Source organism: Myotis brandtii, unplaced genomic scaffold, assembly GCF_000412655.1.
Source record: "Myotis brandtii unplaced genomic scaffold, ASM41265v1 scaffold112, whole genome shotgun sequence".
In the NCBI taxonomy this organism is placed as follows: domain Eukaryota; kingdom Metazoa; phylum Chordata; class Mammalia; order Chiroptera; family Vespertilionidae; genus Myotis; species Myotis brandtii.
Window position 1 is genome coordinate 1,161,382 of NW_005353838.1, and position 9,367 is coordinate 1,170,748.

A 9,367-nucleotide genomic window follows, 5' to 3' on the forward strand; every position below is an offset into this window, starting at 1 on the left:
TCTTTTATTTTTTAAAAATATTTATTGTTGAAAGTATTACATACATCCCCTTTTTTCTCCCAATTGAACCCTTATAGCCACCCCAACTCCCACCCCAGGTCTCCACCCCCTATTGTCTGTGTTAATGTGTTATGCTTGTATGCATACAAGTTCTTTGGTTGATCTCATCCCACCTACCCACCTACCCCTGCCTTCCCTCTGAGATTTCACAGTCTGTTCCATGCTTCTATGTCTCTGGATCTATTTTGTTCAACAGTTTATTTTATTTATTAGATTCCACATATGGGTGAAGTCATGTGATACTTGTCTTTTCTGACTGGCTTATTTCACTTAGCACAATATTCTCCAGGTCCCTCCATGCTGTCTCAAAGGGTAAGAGATCCTTCTTTTTTATTGCTGCATAGTACATTTTCTGAGCCATACATTTCTCATCTGTAAGGTAAAGATGATAACAACTACCTAATAGTGTTGTGAGAATTAAATGAAATGGTAAAAGTATAGCATTGAGTTCTCTATTTGATAATGTAGAATATGCTCAATAGATTGTGATTATATTGATGGTGGTGATAGTAATAATGATGTTCTCTTTCTATATCAGCCTCTTCAGCCTCTCTTAGTGAAAGGGATCATGAACCTCACTCCTGCTTAGAATCATACTTCTGAGTTCATATAAAGGACATACAAGCAACTGCTTCTGCGCATGTAGTACCTGTTACAACCTATTGGGCTTTTCTAAAAAATGGCTTTTACAGTCTGCACATGATTAAAATAATGTTCTCTGGTTAGATAAATCAAACTGTTAGGATTTTATGACAATCTCTTACTTATATCAAACAGTTTAGTGTATTAAGGTGTGGGAGAGAAAAAAAATTTACTTTTGTTTCTTTTGGTTGGTCTAATAATTAAATCTACGTGAGAGAGATTAACGAGAGAAAATAGCCAAATTTAATTACTTATGTCCATATGGGAACCCTGCATATGTAAGAGGTTCAGAGACAGAAAGCTAAAATGAGGTATACATGGCATCCTGAGCCAAGGAATGAGGTAAGATTCCTTGAGGCTTCAGAGGGGAGGAGAGAATTTCACAGGACAATAGGCAGGCAGATGTTCAGTAGTTGGCCCTACCATATAGGTGGCTATTTCTGGCCATAACTCTTATTATGGGCAAGGCCCCAATTTAGATTCTTTTAGGCACATCTTGGGGAGGCCTGTTCTAAACCTCTTCAAAGGTGACTTAAAAGTCAACCTTTAAGAGACTACCGACTTTCTATCATTTTGTATTCTTCATGTGAAAATGAGTAATTGTGATATATGTTCTAACTTAAGCACTTACGTAGCACAAAGTTTATGGAAATTCATCTAATGATTTTCATAATTGTGATTCTTAAACTTTAAGAAGAATGTTCTGGACAATAACAAAAGTATAGAATGAAAAATATTTTACCTTGTATATGTGAAAACTTGACATAAATGGAGACATTTTAAATAGGAGCTAGGACACCAGAGGATTTGCCTTGCACCTCTTACTTCAAAAAACATTTGGAATGTTTGAACTGGGCAAAATAACTTTTGGACGGGGCCAAACCAAGCTTGTATTTCAAACAACTATTTGCAAATCTAACAGGAAAGCAGATATCCTGACTATCAGGCTGAATAAAGGTATTCTTTAGAATTAGCACCATCATGTACAGCTAAAGAATAATTTAGCTTGTTTGCACCTATAGAAATTCTTTCATTGACCTATTAACATTAACATAAATTTATTTCTTCTTTTCATGTAATTATTTCCCTTCTCTTTTTCATAAAATCCAAGTGACTTCCGTGTCCTAATCAGAACTCTATTTGAGTTTGTGCCTGAATCAGTACTTCCCCAATAGCTATTCTTTTTTACTTAAATAAAGGCTTGATGCTGCTCACTTTGGCCTTTATGTTTTGGTTACCACATTTATGTGGAATATCAAAACATTTTTGGTTGCTTGCTTAAATCCTATAGGGTTCTACAAGGATTCTAAACAACTTAATTGTAACAATTGTATTGCAGTGTTATGCTTAGAAATAAATGCACCATGTTCATCTATTTTGGAGATGTTAGAATGATAAAATATCTGCCCTGTCTTATGTTTCCAGAATTTAATAGTGTGAGGGGGTAAAAGTTTTTCATAAGTGGGAACAGGAAGGAATTTTTATATTTGCTCTAATGTTTGAGAAACATGTTCATTGCCAACTGAATGTTCATCTGTTAAAAAGGCAGCAGGCTGTCCCTCTCTATTGCTATTGCAAACTACTGCAGTATTTCAGGGAAATAAATTGTTATTAAATGCAGATTACAGAATTCCACTTACGCTTACCGAAGAGTAAATTTTGCTTTGATTTTGTCTTATCCCTGTTTTAATAATTTGGGTTTTAATGTTTATTTTCAATATAGACTATGTATAAACATTTTTCTTCCTTTGAACAGGAATCCAAGACCCAACAAGAGAATAACCATTTCATTTTTGTTTATAGAGTAGCTAGTTCCCAAGAGGCCAGCAGAGGGCAGCAAAGCCTAGACATTAACACTGATTCATGAAGAACAACGATGGGAAATGGCAGGGAATCTGATTTGGCTTGAGTGAGATGTATGTAGCAGGTGACAGTTCTTTTTGCTTTGGATGTTTAAGACTAAGTGGAGAGGGTCTTAGAACTTCAAGACACCTATAACTCCATTTACTCCACACAAATTGAAAGCTCCTGAGTTTATAAAGAATAGGGCCACTCAGGCTGTTCTTCCAGTGAACACCTAACCTATTCAGTAAATGATCTAAGATATAAATTGAGTAAATAGGTTAAGAAGGATCAGAAAGATAGAAACCCTGAGTGCAGTGAATGAGGCAATATGACCAGTGAGTAGTCTTGACTACTTAGTCTCTCCTCTTAATCGATGTCTTTTGCCGACTGTCATCTGTCTCCCACTCACAGCAATATAATCTATTGCTTTTCATGTTGCCTCTTTTCTGTTGTTGTTAATTCTCACCTGAGGATATTTTATATTGATTTTTATAAAGAGTAGAAAGGAGGGGGAGAGAGAGAAATATTGATGTGAGAGAGACACATTGATTGGTTGCCTTCTGCAGTGTCCTGACCAGGACTGGGGATCTAGCCTGCAACTGAGTTACCTGCTCTTGACCAGGATTGAACCCAGGACCCTTCAGTCAGAGGGCCTACACTCTATCCATTGAGCAACTGTCCAGGGCTCATGTTGCCCCTTTAGCAAAGCTAAATTGGGAGAATCTCAAAACACTAGAGTTTTTCAGGGGAAAGTATATAGGTTTGTGCCACATGAATGGGAGAATTGATCAGTAAACTATATTTGGCCAAGTTGGTATTGTTTTAATAGAAAAAAAATCCATTTCCACATTGAATATTCTATACACTAAATAGTGCACTAGCTATTTCTATACCCCTTACCAGAAAAATGTTCATTATCTCAAGGAGGTTTATTTAACAGTTGCAATAAGAGCTGAAAATCTAATGGCCACACAAGATGGAACTATTTTTTTCTGTCATTGTTACCTACAGGGAGGGACATGTGTTTTTAGAGCCTAGAAGCAAATGAAAACTTATGCTGGGAGTGTTCTATCAGTCCATTCATCAAACCACTGGGAGTAACAAAAAGTATGGTTATGTGATAATTGTTTTGCACATGGAGGCCTTCTTTTAAACTCCCCATCTAGTAGGAGGCCCTTATGCCTGCTGGGAAATTGTAGAGATAAAGCACAACAGGATGTTTTTTCTCTCCAAAAACAGTTTCTATTAGCCTCCTGGTGTTTGGCTCAGAGGGTTGTGATTATGATCCTGATGCCATCAACTACCCATCTCAATTAAAGGAGCAATATTTTGGTGGCTCAAGCCCTGGGAGGATGAGTACTTGGAGTTTTGCTGCCTGATCATGTAACTGTGTGAGAATTAAGTGTGAGGAAACATGTTGTGCTATCCTCCTAGCTGTCTACTAGTGGTATTACACTATTACTCAACTCAACGAATACCGAAGGAGTTTCTACCGGGATCTTAGTGATGCCTTGGGTACTAGAGGGATACGGAGAAGTATTAGGCATGTCAGTTGCCCTTGGGGAGCTTATGGCTTTATTGTGGATACGAGGATTATATAAACACAAAAATGCCACATGACTTAACCTGTTGGGTTGAAGGGATTTCTGTCAGAAAGAAAGTGAGATTTCGACATTAAATGAATCTGCTTGGTGTTTAGGGGGGGAAACAAAATTCCTCAGGCAATTTTGTGATTTACATATTTCAAATTTAGTCGTCACTCTATAAACATGCTGGCCTTCTGATGAGTAAGCGCTTCTACTTTCTCATTTTGTAAACAAGGCAATCAGGATGTTTGGAGATGAAGTGATTAGTCTATGGCCAAAGTATTAGGAGTTAGGATTTATTTGAATATACTTACCTTGAAGTTTTTGTCTCTTGCCCAACTTAGAGTTGCAAGAGCCATTAAGCAAACCTTTGATAGTAACTATAATAATGGAATCATTAAATATCAACTAAAATATATTGGGGTTATTAGGATAACTTAAAATGTTTTCCTATTAAGTATGAATTGTTAAAGAAAATCCAGAGAATAAGAAAAGTAGACTTGGTTCTTCAGGCATTGTGATCATGCTAAACTGGAATGAAGTAACTATTCCATTTGAAACTGAGTGATTCTAAGCAGTGCCTCTCAGCAGTGAATATCCTTCACTGATGCTAAAACTATCTCAGTGCTGCCAGGTCTCACCCTGTGGATCTGGACACCTGTCTAGGACAGGGATAATGTCTTATAAAACCTGGAAGACCCTACATACTTTTATTGCCTGCCAGGAGGAAAAGGTTGACTTGTCCAACACTGATTATCTGCAGGCTGGCTTCCCTGGAAAGCCCTGTGAAACTGGCAATGGCTGTGTTTAAGGCATTTAAGGTCAAGGACAAGACTTAACTTTACAGCAGTTTCTAGACGATGCCAAGAGAGAGGTGTTTCTTCACCACCTATGATTGGTGATGTGGCTAATTCTACTTCTACTTGCAACATCATTAAACTGCAACCAGAGTTTGGTCCCCAACCCCTGATTGCCTCAGAGCTGAGCTGGTAGAACTGAAGCCAAAGTTCTGTCTCATCATAGTGCTGTTTTATCAAAATCCTTAAGCACATCAGGAGAGGGGCTGTTACTTTTCCATACATCCTGAGGTTGTTGTCAAATCTGAACAGCGCCTCTTACAAGTCCAAAGTCCATGTGCTCCACATTTCAAAGGGCCAATATTTAAAATGTCAGAGTTTGGGGTAAGGAAAGCTTTATTAATCAAGAAGGTGACAGCTTCCCAGTTTATTAATCAAGGATGGTGTGGCTCAGTGGTTGAGTGTTGACCCATGAACCAGGAGGTCACAGTCTGATCTTCCCGGAGGCATGCAGGAGGCAGCCGATTGATGATTCTCTCTCATCATTGATGTTTCTATCTCTCTCTTCCTCTCCCTTCTTCTTCTTTGAAAATCAATGAAAACATTTAAAAAGAAAAAAGGTATCAGCATGAAAAAATGGGGGCCTTGGAGGTTCCTCAAGTCCATCTTGAGAGAGTCCAGAATTGAGGCTTCTTTTATGTAAAGGAAGGGAGAATGTGCAGGGCAAGAGGTGATTGTGATTGTAGACACCTGGGCACCAACAGGAATCCAAGGAAGATTGGGAAATCTCTAAATCTCTTTGTCCCCAGGTGGTTGACCCTTGCTGACCTCAGTCTGGTCTTAAGACTCCTATAACTCTTTAATAAACAGTCATTATTTTTGTACATATTTTTCCACTTTCTCAGGAGAGACATCCTCTGGCAAGGGGACTCTTCTTAAAGAAAAAACAAACTCAAGCTGCAAGCAGAATTTTTCTAATGATTATCAGGTCAATATTCAAGAACACAGTAGGCTTGACCAAGATAGGGTTAGAGAGGCCAAGTATTTCACTCTGTTCCACACCCTCTGCCAAGGACTGAGCAAAGACCAACCTGGAAAGCATTGCTATTGATTAGATGGCTGTTTTGACCCACTCTCCGAAGGTTACACCATTGTCTTGTATCCTGCTCATGATATAGTAGTTCCAAATCTAAACATTGTGTGTTGAGCTTTTTAGGCGGGCCATCTGCTGTGCACTCAACTGCCACAGAGTCATGGGTGTGCAATGTGTGGCAGTGATGGCTACAGATTAAAACCAGCAAAGGTGACAGGTACATGAGGGGAAGTCCAAAAGAAATGAGGTGCAAGCTTCAGATATCTTCTTCCAGTTAAGTTACACAGGGACATGTTTAATTCTCTCAGCAACAATATGGTATGTGACAACACATTCAAAATGTTGCCACCAGGGAAGCTAAAGCCTTGGTGTTTAAGGTTTTTTTTGGGAGTCAGTCATATAGGCTTGCCTCCCAGGAAAGGAGTCTGTCCCCTACTCAGACTCCAGCAGATAACACACAACAGCCCAGAGCAAAAACAGGCATTTGCCAAAAAACATATTGTTAGGATAAACTTATCTGGTCACTGGTGCAGCATGGCCTCAAGGCCTCAGGCACAAATACAAAACCAGTTTTATCATGCAGAATATTCCCAGGAGCTGGCTGAAGGCCACCACTTGTCAGAGATGTATATATTGAATTCAGTGCAGTCCAGGTGACAGTTATCTCAGAAGAATTCTAGTGCAAGAAAATTTAGTATGCATTCCCTTCTTACCTCCCATAAACTCGGGTGTTGTTTGTTTTCTGGGCAGAAACACAGGCCTTGGTTTCTCAAATACTACAAAAAGAAGGAAAGGAAGGAAGGAAGGAAGGAAGGAAGGAAGGAAGGAAGGAAGGAAGGAAGGAAGGAAGGAAGGGCTGGGGCTATAACGGCCAGGCAGTAGTTCATCATTTTTAAACTAGATTTACTATTTTTTACTATTTTCTCCCTTGCCTATGATGGAAGCAAGTTTCAACCTCTTTAAGTAATTATGAATGTTTGAAAAAGTGGTTAATAATACTTGGTTACTAGCGTCTTGGGACTATTAATTGGTTTTTACATCATATTAGCAAAGCACTTAAGAGTGAATAGCATGAATAGGATAGTGAAAAGTATTGAACACATTGCTCATAAAAATAAATGTTAGGAATTTATATTTCTTGCATTATCCTTTCAGACATTGTTCAAGCACACTAACTTATCATTTTGTGTGTGTGTGCTCGCACGCGCATTTGTGTTCTTCAAAATCAGAAAGCAGAGTATAAATGTGAATGTGTGTGTGTGCGCGTATGTGTGTGTGTGCGCTCGCACGTGCATTTGTGTTCTTCAAAATCAGAAAGCAGAGTATAAAAACTCATGTTTTATAGTCAGTTTTCTAGGTAGCTGAAAAGTCTGAGAACTCACCTATGGTGTAAAGGACTTTGCTATATGATTTATGTGCTGGGTTACTTTATTATGCGCTGTTATGGAAAGACTATGAATATTATAGATCGGCAGCCATTTGCATTTGGGAGCCAAAGAGTTTGCATACTGATAGTGTGCTACTTTCTGAAAAGGAGGGGAAGGGAGCCTCAGGACTCACTTGAGACAAAGGAGCAGGTTTGATATTCTGTGGTTTGGGGGATGAGACTTCAGGAACAGTTTTTATACAGTGTCATTTTTTGAGTCATATATCTGTTGCAAGAACTCACTCTATAAAACCTTATAAGCAATGAACTGTTTATTTCAAAATGAGGCTCTGGGGAATAATCCTATAAGAAACACACCTTGCATTTGTAGAGAAACCCAAGGGGATAGTATTCATGAAGCATTATCCCAGTGCAGACAAAAAATGAAGACCATTGCAAACTCATCAAACATTTGAAAAGGAAATGCTTGATTACTGAATAATTTCTTGCTCCCCTGCCTCCTCTCCCAAGTGCAAAAATCCATCATTCTGTGTTATAGGCAGACTGATGGTTTTTTCTCTCTCATCCATTTCTTTCTCTGTTTCTATAAAATTGTTCTCTAGTTCCACCTACTACCCAACCGAGCAAAGCAAAAGCAAAATTTACTACAGACCTTGAAGGTTTTCTAAGTTATAAGTCAGGCCTCTTATGTCATGCAATCTCTATCTCATGCTTTGTGAATAATAATTTTTGTTATAGGTTTAACTCGTAAGGTTATACTGTGGTATAGGAGCACATGGAAATTAGTTGTAAGGTGTCAGGTGTTCAAGTGTTTGAGAGATTAGCTGTCTTATAAATTATAGTGGAATCAATGTTGTCCCTATAATAGTGTCATGTTCACTGTCTTGCTTTGTTTTTCAGAGTGAGGAGGTGCTGGAATTACAAGAAGGTGAAAGCATTGAGCTTAACTCCAAGCTTGTGCATGGCCTGGAGAGGATCATATATATGACCTTTACCCATGAGATTGGTTAAAAGGGGGAAGCATTGTCCTGGATAGCCTCATCTCTCGGTTTGATTGCATAGAGGCTTACTTTCCTTAATCTAAGTCCAGGTTTCCTCCCTGCCTTCTCTAGATATCTTTTTAAATATATATTTCAGATCCCGCTCTAAATGGGAGGCATAAAGATAGTAGAAGCATGGAGTTCTTTTTCTTTCTTGTTATTCTACTAACCAACCCAAGAGGCAGCTCAAGAAAGGCTTGACAGTAACTATAGTAGCCAGTGCAGGGTTAAGATTTCAAACAACTTTATGCAGAAGATAGTGAGGTTTGCAAAATAGTTTTGCCAGAATTCAAATTGCAAGAGGTGCTTCTTACACGGAATGGTGTGTAAAGTAATGAAAACAATAATGAAAATGGTGAGCAGTAACTCTCAGAAAATAAACACATATTTCCTTTCACTGAAGAATGTAGGCTTTCTTCAGTTTCAGAATAATGGTAGAAAAGGTTAGAGGGACTGTGGAAACACTGAAATAAAGCTACTGAATACCCAATATGATGTCATTGTATTGGTAACTCAGAAAGTTGGTCAGGTAGAGAAATGGTGATAGCCGTATTATATGTCCACAGAAGGCATTGTATTGCATCACAGAAGTATATTTTCGATGGTATTTTTTACTAAGATCATTTTTCTAGGCAATCTGAGAACTCAAATTTTTTTAAGTAAATACACAGCAGGGCTTTGAGATTTCTATTCCTCTGGCATCTTGTAAGTATTGAGCCACTGCAGAAGTAGACAGTGGTGATCAAAAGAGTCATAAGAATTACAAATGAAAAGAGAATTCAAACAAATTATCAAAATGATTTACTGTGTTCAGAAGGCCCTCAGGAAAATCCTTTTATTGAATTCTATGATTGGGGGATTTCCTGTGGTATGTGAGATCTCCTATGTACATTCAATTTTTCCATGAAAAGGGGAAG